The sequence below is a fragment of the Sus scrofa genome, chromosome 1, assembly GCF_000003025.6.
Source record: "Sus scrofa isolate TJ Tabasco breed Duroc chromosome 1, Sscrofa11.1, whole genome shotgun sequence".
Taxonomy (NCBI): domain Eukaryota; kingdom Metazoa; phylum Chordata; class Mammalia; order Artiodactyla; family Suidae; genus Sus; species Sus scrofa.
In genome coordinates, this window is record NC_010443.5 from 80,074,241 (window position 1) to 80,098,976 (window position 24,736).

The following is a 24,736-nucleotide window of genomic DNA, read 5'->3' on the forward strand; positions in this document are numbered from 1 at the left end:
ACGCAGGATCCGAGCCGCGTCTGCAACCTACACCACAGCTCATGGCAACGCCGGATCGTTAACCCACTGAACAAGGGCAGGGACTGAACCCGCAACCTCATGGTTCCTAGTGGGATTCATTAACTACTGTGCCACGACGGGAACTCCTGGCCTATTTTTAGAAATATTTGTTGAAATTTGCCAGATGAAATTGAACAACTGATGATAGCTTTTCCATGTCAGCAGTAATCTTGGAACTAGAGGCCTCCTCTAGGCAGGCTTTCACAAAAGACACTTATTAAAGTGGTTTCTTAATTTCTCTTTGATTTTTTGTATACTATTCAAAGTATCAGCTAGATTTTTTATCCTCATTCAGGTTAAAGTACAATTAAAAATAGGCTGGTAGGTAGTTTCTGAAACTTATCATGTAAATAAAAAAAAAAAAGAAAAATTGTGGGCAACTTCCTTTAATCTAAATAAATGCATTAGGTTATATGCTGAGATTAATGACTTATTATCTAAACTCAGTAGGAATGCAATTAAACGCACAGAAATGGAAAGCCCCTCACAGTTTTAAAAAACCGAGCTGTTTTTACTATCATAATAACTGAAGCGTATGCTCAATAACTCATCAAGTACATTTACTTCCCTTCGACATCTACAAGGTCAAAACTAGACATGAGGAACAGCTTGAAGGGTCATTAATTCCTCTGAAAAACTTTTGAGGAAATTGTTTCAAGCAGCAGACTGGATCCCACTGAGGACTATAGGATGTTTCAGGTAGTTTGGGAGCTAGACACATATTTTTTTTTTCTTTTCTTTTTAGGGCCGCACCTGCAGCATATGGATGTTCCCAGGCTAGGGGTCGAATCTGAGCTACAGCTGCTGGCCTACCCCATAGCACAGCAATGCCATATCTGAGCCATATTTACCACCTACACCAAGTTCACGGCAATGCCAGATCCTTAACCCACTGAGTGAGGCCAGGGATTGAACCTGTGTCCTCATGGATACTAGCCAGGTTCTTAACCCACTGTGCCATAGTGGGAACTCCTGGATGCATACTTTTTGAACTGTGTATTTAAGGACAATATTACTCTTAATCCTCCAACTAAGAAGCTTGCCATACAACGGTTCCTTATACAAGGCCTATGGTTCCATATGTAACAGTCCTGATTTCCAATGTTTTGCCCTATGTCTAATCCTTGGTTTGGTGATTATGGCCATTATACCTACATTTAAGGACATGATATAACATATTATAAGGGTAACTGCCACTTGGTAACTGTTAACTGAACAGTACCGGGTCAGTATTGGTACTAGAGCCATCTTTTCCAGATCTGCTCCCAGAGCCCCTGTATAGGCATGGCGTTTCTTGGTGTCTTTGCTTCCTTTCAATGCTGCCACCTTCCTCCCGTCGCCTCCTAGGAATTTCAAACCATTTGGGGATTTCTTCCCTCTTTCAATGTTTACACTTATCAGACTCATAACTATAATATATGTTTATAATGTCAATGATGATTTCACAGCCCATCTTACAAATAAAATATTTTGATCCTCATAACAATGTCATGTGAGATGAAGAAACCGAGACAAGAAGAGGTTCTATGATGTGCCTGAGTCACCGGCAGTTAGTGTCAAAATGTAGTCCCTGCTTCACAACTCTGAACTGAGCCCTCAGGTCAGCCCGTTGCTTTTTCCTCATCTCCTTGGGTCATTAGACTGGGTTGGAAATTCTTTCTCACCAGCTCTGTGGTTTTTCAAATATGTTAATTAACCTCTCTGAATTTTAGTTTCCTTATCAGTAAAGGGTGGATAACTATACCTACTTCATGGGGTTACTTTGAGAATTACATGAAATGATACGTGTAAAGTAAAAAACCTGGTGTTCCAAATGTCAGTCCTTCCAATTCTCCCTCTTGGGGATACTTTACCTCAGGTAATTCCTCTGGGTCTACAGAGGATCCCTGATGTTAGCCTGAAATTCAGAGGTGGGCCCGGAGAGCAGCGCATATTTAAGGATGAGTAAGTGTGGCAAAATTCAGGATTTTACCAATCATCTACTAGATCCCAGCACAGTGCTATATGTACCTTAGCACAAGTGAAGTGGCAGCAGCCAAGGAGTTTTGGCAGAGGGGAACAAGACCTACTGATGATTTCCTAGAAATTAAGGAGGTTCCAAGAGGGGCTGATCTGCCAAGTTTAACAGAGCTCTTTGTCAATTGTCCAAAATAGTTTCAAGTAGAGTAAAATAATTTTAAAACTTATCAATTTTATAGTTTACTCTTAAATGGGTGTTATTTTTGTAGACAAAGAGTTATTTTTGTAGACAATGACACTGTATCCAACCTACAATTATTACATGGGGTGAAGTAGGGGCCAGGCAAGAGCCAATCTCTAAATGAATCCAGAAATGGGAAGAAAAAAATGTGTTAGATGTTTCTGCTTTGTTGCTAGTATCTGAATCACATAGATTATGAAATATCCTAGGGTAAGAATAGCCATTTTGTATTTTTCTCCATCTTTCTCCTTCAGTGCCTGGAACCAGAAATACTTGTTGAGTTGAATTTGGTTTAAAGTATAAGAATAGAAAAGAATTAATTCCATGATTATCAATACAAATTAGTCCCCTGGTGCCTGTGTGAGGTGGTTCCGAGAGTGAAACTGCCTAGGGTTTAGGATCAGGTACTTGCTTCTCATTCTGTATCTTCTTGTGATTTTGGTTAGTAACCTAATTGCTCAGGGTCACAGGGTTCTGGTTTTCAGAATGGCGATGATGCCATCTATCTTCTAGTATTATTGGGAAAATTAAATGAACTATTATATATGCAGTAATAAATAAGTAATGATTTTTCAGTGTTTGATATATATTAGACACTATTTAAGTTCTTTTTATTTATTAGTTCATTGAAACTTTACAGCTTAAGGAGATGGGTGTACTTCTATTATTACTATTTTGCAGAAGAAAACACTGAGGCATAGAAAGTTTTTTTTTAAAGTTTTTCTTTAAAAAAAAAACTTGCCCAAGTCACACAGCCTAATAATTGGCTGAGCAAGAACTTGAACTCAGGCATTCTTGCTCCAGAGTCTATTCTGTTTTTCTGTTTTTGTTTTTTTTGGGTGTTGTTGTTGTTGTTTTGCTTTTTAGGGCCGCACCAGTGGCATATGGAAGTTCTGAGGCTAGGGGTCCAGTTGGAGCTACAGCTGTTGGCCTAAGCCACAACCAGAGCAACTCGGGATCCAAGCAGCATCTACAACCTACACCACAGCTCAAGGTGACGCTGCATCCTTAACCCACTGAGTGAGGTCAGGGATCCACCTGTATCCTCATGGATACAGTCTGGTTCCTTACCCATGGGCCATGCCCAGAACTCCCCAGACTCTATTCTTAACCACCCCTCTTTGTTGCGTCCCTACATCACAGCAGCTCTTTACCAGCCCATTTTCCTTGGTCTTGGTCTCTGGTCTGCAAAAATACAATAGATCCTGTCTCTTAAAAAACAAACAGCTACACTGAGGACACAGGGCAGATGCATAAAGAGAGAAACAGCAATTCATGATACAAGTTGTCAAATGCCAGAGGGGAGGTATGAATACAAGCTCTACAGACATATGGAAAGAAGGAAATAATTGGGAGGGGGAATCAGCAAGATGTTGTAATATAGGTGAAAACTGATTTAGGTCTTGAAGGAGAAAGAGAACTTAAGCCAGCAAAGAGGATATGGGAAAGTTATTTCTGTTAGGAAGGCAAGACAACAGCTTTCTGTGCTCAGGAAACAAGGCTCAGTGTCCGTGGGAAGAAGGTGTGGGAATGCTATATGGGAATACTGGGATGAGAGAATTGGAAGACAGGTTTAGGTCATTTTGGAGAATGTTCCAGGCGCCCAGGGAGGAGGGAGGCCCTCCTGTGCTTCTGAGTGGCTATGTGCATGCTTGCATGTGCATCCAAGTCCCACCAAGCAGTGCTTTCAAAAGGCTGATGAGCCTGCAGGTGTATGAATAACATTGATGGGAGAGCTAGATAACAGTTACTTACTGAAAGAGCACAGAGAAGTCTTCGGTACACATACCTACATTCAGACACTTCCAGTTATTCCAGCGATGATTATCTGGTTGGTGGGTATTCCATGGCCTCTGTACACCTACTGCTGTCCTCTTGGCTTGCTTCCCACTCTGTTAGCGCCTGGGGGGAGAGGCAGAGGCAAAGTGATTTTCCAATTAGTCTTTTTCCCCCCTCTGCTCCTTAATAGCTGTGGTTAAAATTTTGCGTGGGAAGAAGCATATTAGGTATGATCAGAACATTTCTTTTTTTTAAAAAATAGTACTTCTAGTCATTTTATTAAATGATTTGCTGATGATGAGCAGAGCTCACATTTGAGTCTAATCCTGGAATATGTAATTGTTAACTGTCTTTGATCAGAGACAGACTTGTAAATTGGGACGCTACTACCCACATGTACTTTCAGGTAATGTTCTTGCTTCTGATCCAGCTGCTGAGGAATTTAGGTGGAGAGTGGTTAAATGTACTCTCTTTAAAAATGACATATATTGTACATCTCGATTGACCTTTTTATAACCATATGATGATTATCCATCAATCATTCTTACCTTTGCTACTACTTGAATATATTAAGCAATTGCTGCTTCTTCCTAAATTGAATATAGATTACCAGGAGACCTGAGTAATTCTCTAGCTGCAGAGTACATGTTTGGCTCTAAAACAGAAAGTGTCGTATTGGAAAGATGAAAAAAGAAAGTGATGGGAAAATGAAAAAGATGGCGATGAAACAGATTTGCAATGCCAAATTCCTTTTCTAAAAGTAATATTTCACTGTCATTTCAGGCTATTATTAAGAGTGTATATTACGTCTAACTGGACTGTAGGAGCCCAGTCCTAATATATCATTATCAGCAATATATATTTGATAATAGTAGATGTAAAGATTATTCTAGTCCCAAATAGCCAGAATATCCATCTTTAACTTGGGTCCATTAGGTACAAATATATTTATAGTGCAAAGGAAACACACACACACCCACACCCCCCCACACACACAGAAAACCTTTTTCAAGAAAAGGAAAGACTTTAAAAATTTATATACTTGGCTAATACCAAATCTACTATATTTCTCCAGTTACTGAAGCAACCAAATCTACTGCATTTCTTCTCTGATTAATGTACTTTCATCTATTACTTCCAGTTCTTCCAGTAGAATCCTTGTCAAAGCTTCCCCTCACAACCCCAACACTGCCCAAAGAGATCTAAAGAAACTAGAGGATGAGTATAAAAAAGTTCATTATTTCAGGACAGCAGCACACATCAACAGTGTCCACTTATTAGTCAGAAAGCAGGCTCCATTGCTTGTGAAAACTTCTTGGCATATTCATAGGCCTGCTGAGACCTCAATATAAAATAAAACAAAACAAAGCCTCAACTACTGTTCTGCAATTTGTTTAATAAACTACAATTATTTCTAAATTTTCCAAATAAACAAAATCATTATAATTATAAATAATTAACATGCTAAACTCAAGAGGGCACTCAACATTCATTACACTGTAGAACTTGTTCCCTAAGGGTAGTACCTTCAATTAGTTCAGTTTTTACAACAGAAGAAAAATGTGACAATCAGTAATTGCAGGTATTTAGTATAGGAAAAAAACAAGTTAACTTGCCTTTAAATCTTTCTCTCCAAGCCAGCAGAGGCCCTTCTCTCATTCAGATTCTTAACATTTGTACTAACATAGAAAAGCAATAGATGACAGAAAAACATACTCCTTTCAAAGATGTAAGTAGATGTGCCTCAGCTTTATCAATTATTCTGATAATTGAGTAGGTTAAAGTATAAGGTAAGATGTCACAATAAATGGTTTTAAAAGAGAATCTTTTAAAAGATGTTTTATAAAATGTATCAATATATTTATTCACTCAATTTACAAACATTTATTAAGTACTTACCATGTATCAGAATAAATGATATTTACCTTGTTCTATAAGAACTAGCCAATGTGGAGAAAAGGAAACCCTAGTAAACTGTTGGTGGAATGTAAACTAGGGAAGCCATTAAGGAAAACAGTATGGCAAGTCCTCAAAAAACCAAAAAGTAGAACTACCATATGATCCAGCAATTCCCCTCCTGGATATATAGCTAAAGAAAACAGAAACACTAATTTGAAAAGATACATGCACCCCAATGTTTATCACAGCATTATTTACAATTCCCACGATATGGAAACAACTTAAGGGTCTATTAGCAGATGAATGGATAATGAAGGTGTGGTATGTACACACACACACAAAGGAATACTACTCAGTCATAAAAAAGAGTGAAATTTTGCCATTTGCAATAACATGGATAGAATTGGAAAACAGTATGCTTAGTCAAATAAGTCAGATAAAGACAAATACTATATAATATCACTTATATGTGGAGTCTAAAAGAAAACAAATAAATGAATGTAACGAAACAGACTCAGATATAGAGAACAAACTAGCGGCTAATAGGGAGAGGGGTGGGGGAAGGGACAAGATAGGAGTAGGGTAATAAGAGGTATGAAATGCTATGTATAAAATAAATGAGATACAAGGATATACTATACAACACAAAGGATGTAGCCAATATTTTATAATAATTTTAAATGGAGTAATCTATAAATATATTGAATCACTATGTTGTATACCTGAAACAAATATAATATTGTAAATAACTATACTTTATAAAAAATAAAGACTGAAATATAAGAAAAAGAACTAGTCCATGATTTCTTTAAACAAATACAAATTTTTATATACAAATTTGAATATGCCAATATATTTGTATATTCTTACAAATATAAAGTTTGAAGTATAAATATTTATAAAATGAAGCTATTCAATGTGCTATTACTCATTTTTCTTAAAATTGCAATACACCATTTTAATTAAAAACTTAAATCACAAAATTACTTAGGTTTTTTCCTTCCTCAGAATCTCCTCTATAAAAAGCATAATTTTTAACAAAATATATGCATTTTCTTTTGCAGTAATAAATGTGACTATAATTATTAGGGTTTTTCTCAGGCACTTATAGAACTAAACATAAATCAAGTTGAAAATGGCTTAGCAGAGTTCCCACTGTGGCTCAGTGGTAATGAACCTGACTAGTATACATGAGGAAATGGGTTTGATCCCTGGCTTCTCTCAGTGGGTTCAGGATTCGGGGTTGCCATGAGCTGAGGTGTAGGTCAAAGATGCAGCTCAGATCTCACACTTCTGTGGCTGTGGTGTAGGCCTGCAACTACAGCTCCAATTTGACCCCTAGCCTGGAAACTTCCATATGCCTCAGGTGCAGCCCTAAAAAGGCAAAAAACAAAGAGAGGAAAAAAAAAAAAAAAAAAAAAAGAAAAAGAAAAAGAAAAGAAAAAGAAAGAAAGAAAAGAAAATGGTTTAGCAAATAGCAACTACATTTTTGTATGTAAGTAGATATTTTTGCTCTGATTCAATACCAAATTGACAACTATGACCCAATAAAGGATTATCTTTTATTAGTGGCCACCTGGGGAGATATATTTTATCTTTCATTTAAGTAGAAGAAAGAATTCATTAGAAATGTGTTACAAGTGGTTTCAGAGTGATAAATCTCAAGTTACCAATTCCACTTTTAATGATTAGTTGCCTGAGTCTTGTATTTAATTAAAATGGTTATTTTAAATGCTTATATTTAATTTAAACATAATTAGCTAAACCTCGATGTTACTGCCTCATCCATTTTGAAATTAATTAATTTATAAAATGGTTCAAAAAGTGCTGTAAGATTTTAATATTAAAATAAATCACGATCATTTTGCATCTTTTGTGGGTTTCAGTTGTGAACCCACCGTGAGCCATTTATAATAGCTACAACTCTGGGGTCTCTGGCATGGCTAACATGTAGTAGAAACAAATACTGATAATGCCATGGAGATTTCCTTTATACATATGATAGATTTACTTTAACTCCTAGGCAAAAATAGTCTAGAGATACGATATGACTACTTTAACTTTAAAGGGATCTAAATTTTCTAAGTTAATTTTGGCCTTACTACATTTAGGAGGAAACATTGCTCTTAGAAGATGAGTCCTAAGTCTGTAACAAAATTTTCTTTGTTGTCAGTCTGATAATGTAACCAGAAAGTGTTTTCAAGGAAATATTCTGATTTTAACTTCTATTTAAACAAATAACATAGTATACCTATTTGTCTGTCTGTCTATCTATCTATCTACCAAAAGAGAGTGGATAGTAATGTACAAAGAATTTTTTGTTCTACAGAATAAGAGGATATTATATTATTTATTTTTTATTTATTTTATTTAATTAATGAATTTATTACATTTATAGTTGTATAATGATCGTCACAATCCAATTTTATAGGATTTCCATCTCACAACCGCAGTACTAAGAGGATATTCTAAAACACTTAAAATAATTATGTGGAATAGGTTTCCTGGTGTAGTGAGAAACCGCACCCATGAATGTCCTACAGTTCTTGGTGTGGTTGGTGGGCAAAACAGCTAAGCTGTACATCTATGTCTATTAATGATATTACTATTATTATTACATATTGAATACATATTAGGGACTGAACTAAATGCCTAAGGAGGGGGTATTATTAGGCCCATTTTATGGATGAACAAAGTGAGGCTTGGGGAGGCAAAGACACCTGCGTAGGGTCACCTGCCTAGGGACAGGATGTAGAGCCTCATTTCCCATCCCCAGCTCTCCATTAGAGGTCCAAGGAAGCCATTCTCAATCGTGAGATGCTTGCAACCACCACCACGAACACAACAAATTCCTCCCCCCTTGCAATGACAGTGTGAGTTAATTAAAAGGTGAAGATAACACATGTGGCTTGCCTATTAGTAACTAAAATCTGTTGTTCCCAAGAGTAGTATATTTTCATACTAATATATGCAGAATTTTCTAATATTTCTACTCTTCAATGAATACTCATAGCGGGGGAATCTGTTCTTGCCACTCTTTAACATTAGCTCAAACCGTTTGTCCTCTCCTCCCGCCCCCGACTCTTTAGGAATTTTAACTCAGAGCAGGTGACAAAATCTGACTCAGCTTACACATCAAGTGAAGCTGTGTACAATATTTCTCTTCTTTTCACACTAGAACTGTTATGCGGCATTCCAGGATGCCTTCAAGCTATGCTGTATCTCAATTACCTCAACTGCCATCTGCTCCTGTTTCTTTCAGTCCTCTCTGGCTCTCTAAACAATGAAGAATAGATATTACTATTCAAGAGTTAGTCTTAGGAGGTACATTCTCTACAAAGAATGTGGGTAACATATACAGCTCTCCCTCCTGTTTAGATAAGACAACAGAAGACTGTGATCAGAGCCAATTATCTATTGATTTTCTGTTTAACATTTCAACTATCAACTGCTATCTTAACTCTGGACATCTTTGGAAGGTCCAAAGGATTGGAACTGTCACAAAATAATCCTAATGGAGAGGGGCTCTTTGGGGACCAGAAAGGTATATCTGCTTTGTTAATCTAGACAAGGCCTTTAAATATCAAGTGTTTTCCATTCTTTTTGTGCTACCATCTTCCCCTAGGCTAAAAGATTTTCAAATGACTGGGGGGAAAAAAAACTTGAGAAACTAGTTTGAGATTTTAATTCTGTATTTCATCTGCCAGACAGGGAAACGCAGTTAGCCGCAGCAAGTGTTCCTAATAGATAAGAGAATTGTTGCTTCACATATAATTAAATTTAGTCTAACGGTAGACATAGCCAACCATATCATCTTCATACCATTAGAAGTGCTAGTGAGTCTGAAAAGAATCCATTTTGAGGAGGGTCAGAGCTACTTTTATTTTGCTTCAAACCAGGGTTATCATGGAATAAAACTGATAATTCTTTGGGGGGAACGATTTTTGGAATATAAAAAAAAAGTATTAAAGAGTAAACGAAACTGACTGTTGTGACTGGCAGTAAGTTCAAGCATTTTGTGTTCTTTTGTGTTTGCTTTGGAATGTTAAACAGGTCGGGTTCTTTTAAAAAGAAAACATTTTATTCAGAACATTCTCCCATGAAAGCCCTCTTTGACAAAGTGTCATTTTTTGATATATTAGGACATGTCTGCCCATATTTTATATTCAAAAAAGGCAAGCAACATTTTAACAACTTTTGACAAGCATGGGGAATTAAACTTCCACAGAATCAACTCCCAGTGTACTACTATAGACTGTTACATTTTCTATTTTTGTATCTGTTCATGGCAGGACATATTTTAAATTATATCAATTTCTGGTTGAAGAAAGTCCAGAGAAATTAAAGATGAGTAATTAGAACAGGAAAACTTCAATTCATCAATCAAATGTTTTAAGTATAGAATTCTGAAATTTGTTGAGAAACAGAGCTACATGGCATTCTGTGAAATATTAAGCAGCAGGAAAACAGTCACAGATTTTTCTAGAAAACTAACCAGGAAATCTCAAGAAATTAACTATTTTTTAATTATACTTACAAGTTGCTTAGTAAATTACACCTTTCAAAACCAAATTATCCTCCAGTTTTCGGTAATGCAGGCTCTGCTCATTGTCAACCTCACTTGGATACCCACAGGTACCTCAGATCAGCCAACTGCTTCCTGTCTTGTGTCTCTCTGACAGCGACCTTGCAGGGTGGGATCCTGGTTTCTCTCCAGCCTCATCTCTGTCCACTCTACCCTGCTCTTGCTCACTTATTCACCCAGAGCTTCTTCCACTTCTTTAACTAAGTCAGGGTCTTGCTCCTCTGCCTAGATCACTAGCCCAATCAAGCCTGGCTAATTTCTCCTCTTCTTTTCAATCTCAGCTTGGGTGTCACTTCCCTCAGGAAGATCTCTCTGACTTCTCTCTCTGGGTGTCCCTTTTCCAGATCCTGTAGAGCCCTCTTCTCTCCAATCCAAGTCCCTGTCATCTAGTGATACCACTGTCTCTTTATTTGCAGACTATAAGCTCCTTGAAGGCTAAGACCAGATCTGTTTTATTTACTGTTAAATCTCTACTTCTTAGACAAGTGCCTGGGATATTCTAGATTCTCTCAAACACTTTGTTAAGCAGATTGGTGAATCAAGTTCATATATATCCAATGATTTTTTTCCTTTTGGTGATAATAACTATTAAATATAACCACTTTTACCAAACACATTAACTTATTTGAGTTGGTATGTGTTAATGTCAGTGTTCTCATTTGATTATTCATTTAGCTGGAACAAGTTTCACATTTTAGCTCAAAAGCCTTCTCATATTATCTTTCTCTGTAGAGAAAGTACTAGGGGAATAATAGCCACTGAAGGATGTTAAGCTCTGGAATGCCATTCTCAGATATGAGTTCAAGATACACACTTCTAATGGTAACAACCAGAGTGGACTGAAAATGGCAGGAAAGATTTATGGGGATTACAGTATAACATCTAAAAGAGTTGAAGGTCTTGCTTTACTCTTGCCCTGTTAGTATAATCTGATAATTTTAGGGAGACACTACAACTGGAAAGAAAGACAACTGGAGAACAATACTCATTAGTGAGTCAAGGAAATGGACTTGGAGGGCAGGGTATCTTATAAATATTGTTATTAGATGATCAAGAGCTGTAATAATCAATATACCCTTGAAAGACCTTAAATCTAAGGAAGTAGCTGTGGATAACGAAATTGTGATTACGACAAATTCAGGGAATTGGTTCAGAATTCTTTGCGTCCAAAATTCAAATAAGTAATCAAAGTGAAATTGCATTAGCTCACCTCTTCAGACCACCTCTGAAATACAGGAGCCATTTATTAGAGATACTCAAAACAGGAGTTCCCGTCGTGGCACAGTGGTTAACGAATCCGACTAGGAACCATGAGGTTGCGGGTTCGGTCCCTGCCCTTGCTCAGTGGGTTGACGATCCGGCGTTGCCGTGAGCTGTGGTGTAGGTTGCAGACGCTGCTCGGATCCTGCATTGCTGTGGCTCTGGCGTAGGCCGGTGGCTACAGCCCCAATTCGACCCCTAGCCTGGGAACCTCCATATGCCGCGGGAGCAGCCCAAGAAATAGCAAAAAGACAAAAAAAAAAAAAAAACCCAAAAACCAAAAAAACCCACAGCAGCCTGACATAACCGCCTCCATATTTCACAAACACCTCTGGCTAAGGAGGAAGGAGGGTGACCCTGGGGAGGATGCAGAAGGACACAGGAGGAAGAGAAGGAGCTCAGTGGAGAGAGATAAGCAGGACTCTACCTTTAAAAATAGCCAGAGCAGAACTTTCCTTAAGTCAAGATTAAAAATACGATGAACTTATGGAATATTGTCATTTAGAGCAAAAATAATATGAAAACAATTTTTATTCCTACATAAAACAACTTAACATATATTTGCCATGGTTTTACGGATTAACGCTGGCCCTGATGGGCGATCATGTGCAAGAGATTTTTTTCTCTACACTTTTTAATCTTCAGCCTTCAATATTTCTTCATCTCTTAAGCAAACTCTTACTCTTTATTTTGAAATATATTGAAATATTTTACCAGAGACACACACAGAGTTATTTCCACTGGCTCTCCTCTGGGCTTTCTGGGGGCCGTTATGTGGATGGTGGCAGAAAACAACCTCAAAAGCAATAATAATGATGAATAAATTAAAGCACAGGGTATATACTTCCCATCAAAGAAATACATTTGTTTTACTGAACTGTATTTTTATCTCAAAGTCTGTTCACCCCTCCCTACTTCATTCCAAAATGCTTCTTTATAGCAATTTTCATTTCAAAAAGGTGCTTCAAATTGATTCTAGGGAATTTAAGATCTTCACACTGTTTCCTGGCAGTATCCTTTTTTTTTTTTTTTTTTTAATCAGACCAGCAGAAACAATGTGAAAACACCTGTCACAGTAATTTCAAATGTCTGTCATCTACCAAATTATACATAAATGACGTATAGTTGCAATGTGGTCTTTGAATGAGGAATTTTTTCAAGAAAGAGCAACAAATGCTTTTGAAAATATAAATGGATACACTGCAAAAAAAAAAAAAAAAAAAACCACCTGTAGCATTTGCAGAAACTTACAGTTTTTATTTTTATCTTGAACTGGAACCAAGAGAACATTTTTGAAAGAGCTGGTCTTGCTTTTCATTCACACAGAGTGTTATATATACATGTTCACCGCCTACTCCCAGGTATAGACATCATTCAACTAAACTCCACGGGGCTGTGGCTGGAAATAAGAGTCCAACGGGCAACAAAGCATTTACTGGATGCCAAGTGAGGATAAATGATAAAAAAAAACTCCACCCTCACCCCATGCCACTCCCCCAAATAAAGGAAGGTAGAATTGTTGAACATGTACAGGTTTTGTAAAAACACCAAGAAAGGCTCTGGTTTATAAATAAGCTTTTAGGTCCTACCTACCAATTCTGCTCTGGTGTCTTAACTTAGGTGCTAATCACTCCCAGGAACTGGTCTGCTCCATGGGGATGCTATTATGCAGCCAGAATAGAGAATCCTTTTCCAAAACCTCTTTTGCTCCATGATGTAGTGACAGCCTCCCCCTTCTTGTCTCAGTCACCTGTATACATCAGTATTTCCCTCACAACCAAGGAGGCTGTTCACCAGGGCTTAAAAATTCTATTTTCTTCTCCCAGCCCCCTTTTTGTCCTCAGCACTGGAATGCAATTCTACTGTCTGCTGAATGCCAAGTATTACTGGTTTTGACATTCAGACTAAAGGAAGCAAGTATGTATCAAAATAATGTTTTAAGGTTTTATCTAAAAGAATAACGCTTGAGGAGTTCCCTTCAGGGCTCAGTAGTTAACGAAACTGACTGGGATCCATGAGGATGTGGGTTTGATACCTGGCTTTGCTCAGTGGGTTAAGGATCCGGTGTCGCTGTGAACTGTGGTGTAGGTCGCAGATATAGCTTGGATTCGACCCCTAGACTGGGAAACTCCATATGCTGCAAGTGTGGTCCTAAACAGCAAAAAAAAAAAAAAAAAAAAAAAAAAAAAGTAAAAGAAAAAAAGAGTAACATTTGAAATCACTGGGCCCTTTGGCATGGGGTTGCAGCTTGATAGGAAATAAAATGGCATACAAAAGAGTGAAAAAAGATCTTTTACACTTTTAAGTTCAATGTATTTCAGATTTCAACCTATGGGAACATAATAACACAGTATTATAACTGCTCCAATATTCCTCAAGGTTTGATATTTTCAAAGAGTATATGTAATATTCAGGTGGGGCTCAAATGGATCTAACCATCCGGCTGCTGTTTTGTAAAGCAGCATGTTCTATGGTAGTAGAGGACAGCAATATTCAACCTTCAAAAGGCAATAAAGAACCCTCTTATATGTACCCTGTTCCTAAACGTACAGTGGCCCATTGTAGCACTCTTTGTCAGCACTTTATTGGTTTCACAAGAATAAAAACAAACACTGAGGCCTCTACTCTGAAATCCATTTCTAGAATTCATCTCACTAACAAGGGCTTAGTCCTGTGAGAGGTGTTCCAGTTATAAAAGAAGAATTTCTCTTGGTAAGAATTTATTTGCTGTTTTAAAGGCTGTAGCTATTTGTCATTCTTAATTTATAAATGTGCATTAGAAGCAACAAACTCTGTAAAATCATACATTTCCATGATCCATATGATAAACCAAAAGAAGGACATTTATTGAAATAAGAGTGCTTTTCTGTAGCTGGGCAAAATGGATGCATTTATGCATTTATGGGGGAAGGAAAATAAAAAAGAAATACCAAACTTTGTTTAAACATGAAAAAAAAAAAAAAACTGGACTAAGTCCAATTTGCTTTCAGCATTGTTTCTAGTGCCTATTCATTTACCACAATTGCATATTCATTGAAGTTTTGCCGAAACACTCTTACTTTTTCCTTTATTTCAGCATATAATGATAGGCAGCTGGTATCAGTGCTTCTCTTAGCTGTTTTGATTTTGGATGGTGTGTGCATATATATATATATATATATATATATATATAAACTCAGGCTTCCTCAAAATAATAAGGGAAAATAAAGTTTATTTCCAAAGCAACCACCACAACAAAAACAACCTATTTTGCCTACAGTGTTACTGCAGAAATGTGACTAGAAGAATGGATGTTTAGATGTAAAAAATAGTTTATTAATTGTAACCAAATCCATTTACGGATAAGCCCTGCCTATGGGTGATGAAACAATGACAAACACAACAAATAACATGGTAAAAGGCCACCAAGTCAAACAAAAATCTACTCTGCAATTATTTATGAAGCAAGAGTCCACCCATTTTAGCCTGTCTTATATATCAAGAGGGAAAGATGAATGGTGACTGGAAAAATGAGAACACACACAAGCACTTCAGCCCTGGGAAGTTTCCAGATTGTCCTATACAGACATCCACAAACACCAAGAAAGGAAGCTGGCAACGGGAGGGGCCCTATCAGAAAGTGATTATGGTGAGGCTTTAATTTCCCAACTTGTTTTAAGATCTGTTTTCCTTTCAGGCTGAAATTTCTCAGAGACAAGATTCAGGAAAGCAAATAAAACATTACAGGACAATGGACAGATCAAGGTATAATTCTTCTTGGGATAAGAAAGCTGTCTTTATATATACAGCCTGTATTTCTAGAGAGGAGAGATGAAGAAAAGAAAGGCTCTTAGAGAGTGAGAGTGATGTGCAGCTTTTTACAACATGTCATGTCCAACAAGAATCCTTTATGCATCTTTGAAAAAGGAAGGAGCAATATTTACCATATGCCTGACAAGCTATTTGACAGCATATGCTGTGTTTCTTTTTACATATATTTAGCCATTCCCAGGGACTGCATGAGTTGCCCAGAACAAAGCCATTTTGGATATGGGACATGGTTGGATATTCAGAAGTTTGCCAGCCCCAGGTTCTTGTCATTAGACTCATTAACTCTCTCTAGAAGTAAACTTCACAAAGGGAGATTTTATTCTTTTATGTTCTTGTTTTGTTCACTGTTTTATCTCTAGTACATATAATTGGGTCTGGCAGATAGTAAGTACGCAATGAATATCTGGGGTATGGACAAATGAATGTAAACTGGCTCAGACCCCAGCTACGGGACTCCAAGGACTCTGACTTTGGCTACTTTATGTAGTCACCAATTAACTGAGATGTCAGCATGTGCCAGACATTGTGCCCAGTACAAATGTTGACCTGAAATAGACTGCCAGATATTTCTTCAGCAAAGATGAGTTTATTCAGGATCAGCCAAAAGTTGCAATTCAGAGTCTGCAACTGTGGTGAGCCATGTGCAAGTTCTCCCTTCAGCAGGGGAAGGATAACACTTTCATAGAGGAGAAAAGGACTGTTGCGAAGGTTAGAAGAAATAAAGAGTCCCTGGCCATTCACTGGCTGAATCCTTGTCAGCAAAGAAGAGGGGTGTTTCCTCTTCCTGTTGGGCTCTGCTATTGTTGTAGCGTATGAGCGCTCCCCCTTCTGGTCTCCCAATTCTATTTAATTGCAGCTTCTGCTCATTAATTTTTTCCATGAAATGTTTAATTCTTACAATGGCTATGTAATAAAATCCATAGTATCTTTATTTTAGGATTAGTGGTGAAGTACCAGAATTAAAATGAGGTAGTTAAGTAACTTAAACTCTTGCAATTTATAGACGGTAGCGAAAGAAAGTTATTTTAGTTTATGTCCAAAGCCTAAACTCTCACTTTGCTAAATCCTGGTTCAGTCTTGCTTAGTTGATGATTCTGTCCCATCCATAGTCTCCATCTTATCTTTATTCTGACCCCTGGTCTTATTTAAAAGCTGCTCTGACTCTGACCTTGGGGTTTGTACTGTCCTTGCTGCAGACCTCAATTCAACACTGCCATACCTCCAGTTCAACTATGTGGTGTTGTCTTAGCTTCAGCTGCTATAACAAAATATCATAGATTGTTGGCTTTAACAATAGAAATTTATTTTCTCACAATTCTGGATGCTGGAATTCTGATACCGTGGTGTTCGCAAAGTCAGGGGCTGGTGAGACTTCTCCTGGTTGGCAGAGGGCTGCTTTCTCCTGTATGCTCACCTGGTACATGCCCCCAGAGAGAGCTCTCTCTTTGTCTTTTTATAAGGCCATCAATCCTACTGGATTAGGACCTCACTCTTCTGACCTCATTTACCCTTATTAACTGCTAAGTCTTACCCCAAACACAGTCACACTGGGGGATAAGGCTTCAAATATGAATTATGAGAGAGTGCAATTCAGCAGATATTCTTCTGAACTAAACAATCTAAGACAACAGCAACCAAATATATTCTATTTTCCTGCATTTATCATATGATTCACTGTCACACTTGCAGAGATAATCTTTGATCACCTTGGGGGTTCTTGCAATGTTTTGGTCTCAGTAATTTAGAGATTAAATATGTAAATCTTGGTCATGTGTGTTGGATTTGAAGCACTGTTTAAACTCAAGTCATTTTGTGAACATTATCCTCTAACAGTAATCTCTTGGGAATTTATTGATCTTTCTAGAGCCTTCACCCTGGCCATCCCATGATCAGAGTTAGTTTTACAAAGGAAAACACAGATTCAGGGGTCCTACATCTGAGTGCTAACCCTCTTTCTATCTGTGTGACCCGAAAAACATGGTAAAATTCACAGAACATGTATTTAAAAATTGTCATGGCTCAAAGTCTACCAAACCATAGATACTTCTTGATTACCCATGGGTAATTTTATAAGTATCACATGGCTTCATATAGTTTCTGGTGGTCATCACACCTGTTTTTTTTTGGACGTAACTTTGAGACTCTCTCTTCTGAGTGGACAGTGACCAGAGGGTCAATACAACTCTAAATTATTCCTTGAGCTATTCTACGTATTCTTGGAACTTTTCAGCTGGATTTTAGAATCAGAAATCAATCACTTTCTGACCTAGTTATTACATAGTTTCCTGACTATAGGGAAAAAAAATGAAGTCCAAGACAGTCTCTCTTTAGTAGTAACAACAGCCTTGCTTTCTGAACTTCTTTTAAGCATCTATTGTCGGGGGAGAGAATCTTGTATGAGAGATTTACATGGGATCGTGACCAGTACCCAAATTCCCAGATGTTGCTGTAGATTTAACCATTAGAGGCGTGACTAAAACATCAAAGTTTTTTTTTTATTTTTAATAATTTTTTTTATTTTCCCACTGTACAGCAATGGGATCAAGTTATCCTTACATGTATACATTACAATTACATTTTTCCCCCACCCTTTCTTCTGTTGCAACATGAGTATCTAGACAAAGTTCTCAATGCTATTCAGCAGGATCTCCTTGTAAATCTATTCTAAGTTGTGTCTGATAAGCCCAAGCTCCTGATCCCTCCCACTCCCTCCCCCTCCCATCAGGCAGCCACAAGTCTCTTCTCCAAGTCCATGATTTTCTTTTCTGAGGGGATGTTCATTTGTGCTGGATATTAGACTCCAGTTATAAGTGATATCATATGGTATTTGTCTTTGTCTTTCTGGCTCATTTCACTCAGTATGAGATTCTCTAGTTCCATCCATGTTGCTGCAAATGGCATTATGTCATTCTTTTTTATGGCTGAGTAGTATTCCATAGTGTATATATACCACCTCTTCTGAAACCAATCATCTGTTGATGGACATTTGGGTTGTTTCCATGTCCTGTCTATTGTGAATAGTGCTGCAATGAACATGCGGGTGCACGTGTCTCTTTTAAGTAGAGTTTTGTCCGGGTATATGCCCAAGAGTGGGATTGCAGGGTCATATGGAAGTTCTATGTATAGATTTCTAAGGTATCTCCAAACTGTTCTCCATAGTGGCTGTACCAGTTTACATTCCCACCAGCAGTGCAGGAGGGTTCCCTTTTCTCCACAGCCCCTCCAGCACTTGTTATTTGTGGATTTACTAATGATGGCCATTCTGACTGGTGTGAGGTGATATCTCATGGTAGTTCTGATTTGCATTTCTCTTATAATCAACGATTTGAGCATTTTTTCATGTGTTTGTTGGCCATCTGTATATCTTCTTTGGAGAAATGTCTATTCAGGTCTTTTGCCCATTTTTCCATTGATTGATTGTTTTTTTTGCTGTTGGGTTGTATAAGTTGTTTATATATTCTAGAGATTAAGCCCTTGTCAGTTGCATCATTGGAAACTATTTTCTCCCATTCTGTAAGTTGTCTTTTTGTTTTCTTTTGGGTTTCCTTTTCAGTTTGATGAGGTCCCATGGGTTTATTTTTGCTCTAATTTCTATTGCTTTGGGAGACTGACCTGAGAAAATATTCATGATGTTGATGTCAGAGAGTATTTTGCCTATGTAAAACATCAAAGTTTTGATGCAGTGGTGTGAACATCTTGTTTTGATAAAAATAGACCTCCTGGCTTATGAATGTTCTTTCTTCAGGGAACCCAGGGAAATCTAATTGTGTGTGTGTGTGCCTGTGTGTGTATGTTATATACATATGTTGTCTTAAATTGCAAAGTTCCTCTGAAAGGGAGATGTCTCTTTATATGATTCATTAGCATAATTATATTTCAAGGTACAATAATGGATTTTTTAGCATATGATTAAAACTATTTAAGTATGTGTCCACAGTAAATGCAAAGCAATTATTTAAAACAGAATGAGAACGTGTGCAAGTCATACATATTGCAGTATTTATAGGCATTTATTAGAAATATTGTAACAAGTTATCACCATTAGATTTTCACAAAATTACTTGTGAATATAAGATACCAATTATTTTTTAAAAAAGAGATTGCTCATCCTTCAGCTGCTATCAGGCACTAAATTTAGACAATAATGCAAAATTCAAGTAGATAAATTCAAAAGATAATTATTTTCTGCTATATTTTCTTCCATCACTGAACAAATAAAAATTTTCTGTTGGGTAACACTGATAATTAGTTTAATCAGTTTAATTTCAGTTTTTCTAAAAGACCCAGGCTATATGTTTCTCCATAACTGTGGAGAAGAGTTGCAGAAGGAACTTAAAGATCTGAGCTCTTGCACTGGCTCTAGCTTCTTTCCTTTTTTTTTTTTTTTTTTTTTTGTCTTTTTAGGGCCACACCTGAGGCATATGGAAGTTCCCAGGCTAGAGGTTGAATCAGAGCTATAGCCACTGGCCTACACTACAACCACAGCAATGTGGGATCTGAGCCGCATCTGTAAGCTAAATCACAGCTCAAGGCAATGCCAGATCCTTAACCCACTGAACCAGACCAGGGATCAAACCTCTGTCCTCATGGATGCTAGTCATATTTGTTTCCACTGAGCCACAATGGGAACTCCTGGCTCCAGCTTTAAATAGCAATGAGACTTTGGCAGACTACTAAACCTTCCGATTTTTCCTGACGGTAAAAGGAGAGGATAAGGTAATTTAAAAAATGAAAAGACAACACACAGAATGGGAGAAAATCTTTGCAAATGATGCAACTGACAAGGGACTAATCTTCAAAATATACAAACAACACATACAACTCAAAAATGAGAAAACAAACAACCTATTGAAAAATGGGCAAAAGATCTAAATAGACATTTCCCCAAAGAAGACATATAGATGGGCAGTAGGCACATGAAAAAATGTTCAACATCACTGATTACTAGAGAAACTCTCTTACACCTTTGGTGGGAATGTAAACAGGTACAACCACTATGGAAAACAGTATGGAGGTACTGCATAAAACTAAATATAGAACCACCATATAACACAGAAACACACTTCTGGGCATATATCAGGACAAAACTTCCATTGAAAGAGACATATGCACCCCTATGTTCATTGCAGCACTATACACAGTAACCAAGACATGGAAACAACCTAAATATCTATCAACATATGATTGGATTAAGAAGATGTGGTATAGGGAATTCCTGTTGAGACTCAGTGATAATGAACACAACTAGTATCCATGAGGATGCAGGTTCGATCCCTGGCCTTGCTCAGTGGGTTAAAGGATCCATCGTTGCTGTGAGCTATGGTATAGGTCAGAGACACAGCTTGGATTCCATGTTGCTGTAGGCTGCAGTGTGGCTGTGGTCTAGACCAGGAACTCCCATATGCCACAGGTAGGACCCTAAAAAAAAAAAAAAAAGAAAATATATATATATATATATATATATATAGTATATACCTGAATACTACTCAACCATAAAAAAGAACAAAATAATGCCATGTGTAGCAACCTGGATTCTCATACTAAGTAAAGTAAGTCAGAAACAGAAAGACAAACACCATATGATATCACTTATATATGGAATTTAAAATATGGCACAAATGAACCTATCTACAGAACAGAAACAGACTCTGAGAACAGATTTGTGGTTGCCAAGGAAGTGGGATGGACGGGGAGTTTGGGGTTAGTAGATGCAAACTATTACTTTTAGAATGAATAAGCAATAAGGTCCTCCTGTACAGCACAGGGAACTATATCCAGTCTCTTGGAATAGAACATGATAAAAGATAGTATGAAAAATAGAATGTATATATATATATATATAATATATATATGACTGGGTCATTATGCTGTACAGCAGAAATTGACATAACACTGTCAATAAGAAAGTATAGTTGACAAATAAACTATACTTTAATAAACATTTAAAAAATGAAAGAATACAAATAAACTATACTTTAATAAACATTTAAAAGATGAAAGAATACATGAGCTCTGAAGTCCTTACAGGTCCTCCTAGTCTGTGACTCCAAGTGGTTATTCATATTACTAAAGCCAATAGCATTAAGTTCCATGAGCAGATTAGACGGTAAAGGTTATTCCAGGTTAATATCATTTCTCATGTGGTCACATGGTTCACCCTGTCATTTTTAAACAGAATGTTCCAGGTGGCATCCTACGGTTAATTACTCCAGCCCAACAGAAGCCACATGTGATGGTTCCTTACTCTCTTCTGAAGTTTATTACTCAAAATGGTTATTTGCCAACTACTTGGTGTTGGCACCTACCACACAAGGTGCCAACATGTCACTCTCTCAGGGAAGATTTACTTGATCCCCCTACTACACAAAGCCAGCACTCTTTTCATACGGGTTTATACAAGATTAAACAAGAAACTTCCATCATAGCATTTATCAGAGCAGGTAGTTAACTACATGCCTATGTAATTGTATCACCTCTATCTCTTTCTTTAGGGTGTAAACTCCAAGACACCTAAGACCAGGCTAGTATTTTTCGTCTGGTTTTTATTTTTTCAGGGAACAAATGAACATATTTTAAAGAGACAGTATTGTGGGGGTTATTAGGGAAAACAGCAGCTCCCTGTCTGCTCCAGCACCATTTTCATCTCCTTAGAAGCAACTACTTTCGGAGTCTGCTAGCTGAATATTTTGACATTTTCAACCTTTTTTTGTAAGAATCATACCTATATTACTTTTGCTTGAATTTTTGGTTTCAGGCATTGAATATTGATTTTCCTTTGGAAGAAAGGCTTTATTTAGTTCTTTCACTTCTCCCACTATACTTATGAAACAAACACTTTCTACCATCCCATTTCCCAGTACAGTTAGATCAACAGTGATTATTACGGCCATCGTTAATACACTATCATCTAGAGCCATTCTCAGCTGAGTCATGTAGTATACTAGGATTTGTGTCCTTTTCCTCTTTTTCTTTCTTTTCTTTTATTTTTAAGGCTGCACCTGAAGCATATGGAAGTTCCTGGGCTAGGGGTTAATTGAGCTGCTGCTGCTGGCCTACACCACAGCCACAGCAACACTGGATGTGAGCTGCATCTGTGACCTATGCTGCAGCCTGTAGCAACACCGGATCCTTAACCCACTGAGCAGGCCAGGGATTGAATTTACATCCTCACTATGTCAGGCTCTTAACCTGCTGCTGAGCCACAATGAGAAGTCCTGATTATGCCCCTTTTTGCACAAATTCTTACTCCCATTAAATTAATAGTTACTTGTTTAGTTTGTTTTCAGTAGTTTATCATTATTTCAATCCCAGCCTTTTCCTAATTGGGAAAATCTCTCAATATGTTTAAATATACTAGGTATTCTGTTGCTTTTCTTCTTTTGGAGAAATCTTTTGGAGTCCTCTGCCTGGTCCTATTCTAAACTAGTTGTCTCACAGATGTTCTCTTGAAATTCCCAACGCTTTCTCTTGGATTGTTTCTGATTTTTCTTTTGGATTTTCTCTTGGATATGTTTCCCAATTCCATAAATCCTATGTATTCTACTTTTTTTGTTTCTTTATTCTTTGGTGAAATACATCCTTCAAAGGCTTCTTGAGAAAGAGCACCTGTAATTTAAAATGTTAACAAATCTTATATATGTAGAATATGATCTTGTGAGGTATGTCTCTCCTCACAAATAGCCAATAGTGCCAGTTGGTATACATTCTAGATTAGAAATAATGTTCCTTCTGAATTCTGAAGCTGCTTATTATCTTCTAGCTACCAGTACTGCTATTGAGATGAAATCTTTATTTTTTGCTCTGGAATTAGATTTTTTTCTTTGTCCCAGAGTTGTAAAATTTCCTAATGAACAATTTATTTTTATTCACTGTTCTGGGCACTTCATGGCCCCCTCAGTTAGGAACGCATGTCCTTTAATTCTGAGAATATTAATGATTCTCCCCCATGAAAAAATTTCTCCCACTGGGGAATTCTTATTATTCAGAAATAGGACTTTTATACTAAAACAAAAAAACCTTATGTTTTCTATCTTTTTGCTATATTCGCTGTGATATTGTCTCAACATTGTCTTCCAAGATTTTTTAGTTTTTCAGTTCTGCTACTATAATATTAATTTCTGGGCATATTTTTCTTTTATTCTCTGGACATGCCTCTTTTATATAGCTTACTTTTATATAGCTCACTCTCTGGTTCCACTAATACAAAAAATACAAAAATCTTGTCTTATGATACAAAATCTTCAGACTCTCTGTTTCCTAAAAAGTATTACTTTCTGTTTTTGGTCTGTATGTCAAACTAGATGCCTTCCTTAAACACATGTTGATCTATTGTTGTCTGCTTACATCATGAGTAAGGAGCTTGCGCACAGGCAAGAAATGGGTTAATCTGTGCCCTTTACTCTAGGGTGATTTGTCCAGGCTGTTCCCCTACAGAACCCCTGATCTTTACATCCTTCGATTTTTCATTTCTGGATTGATCAATTGACCCAAAGACTCACTGAATACCTTCCTGGAGAATTCTGATTGTCAAGATTCGCTGAGTCCAATGAGGAAGAAGCCTGTGACTCTCAGCATTCCATAGGGTAACTGTCACTTAAATCCATCAATTTATGTGATACTTCTGTTCTTTTTTCTCCCTGTTGTTTCCAAGTCCATTACTTCTGTTTTGCCTTAATTATGGAATAGAACATCAGTCTCCTGGCTGTATGGATGAATGAAGGGATCTAGAGGGTGTCTAGTTGCTCTTGAATAATAATAATATATAATATATTATATATATAATAATATATATAATATATAAGAAATAATAATAAAAATAATAAAAATAATAATATAATAAATAAATAATAAATATATAATAAATAATAATAATAATATATTTATTATATATTATTATTTTGGTCTTTTCGTCTTTTTTAGGGCTGCACTTGCGGCACATGGAGGTTTCCAGGCTAGGGGTCTAATCGGAGCTATATCCGCCAGCCTATGCCACAGTCATAGCAACGTTGGATCCAAGCTGCAAATGCGACCTATACCACAGCTCACAGCAAGGCCAGATCTCCAACCTACTGAGGGAGGCTAGGGATTGAACCCAAATCCTTGTGGATGCTAGTCGGATTTGTTAACTACTGAGCCACAACGAG

General features: G+C 37.1%; 1 protein-coding gene across 5 annotated transcripts in view; it reads right to left on the reverse strand.

Moving 5' to 3' along the window:
• Positions 1-24,736, reverse strand: part of HS3ST5 (heparan sulfate-glucosamine 3-sulfotransferase 5) — a 183,656-nt gene that overhangs the window by 117,756 nt on the left and 41,164 nt on the right. For 4 of the 5 annotated variants that reach the window (XM_021073391.1, XM_021073400.1, XM_021073394.1 and 1 more), the window contains one exon: positions 4,050-4,162. The gene's annotated coding sequence lies outside the window, so the exon portion shown is untranslated. The remainder of the gene's footprint in view (positions 1-4,049; positions 4,163-24,736) is intronic. The other variant, XM_021073406.1, reaches the window with a different exon arrangement.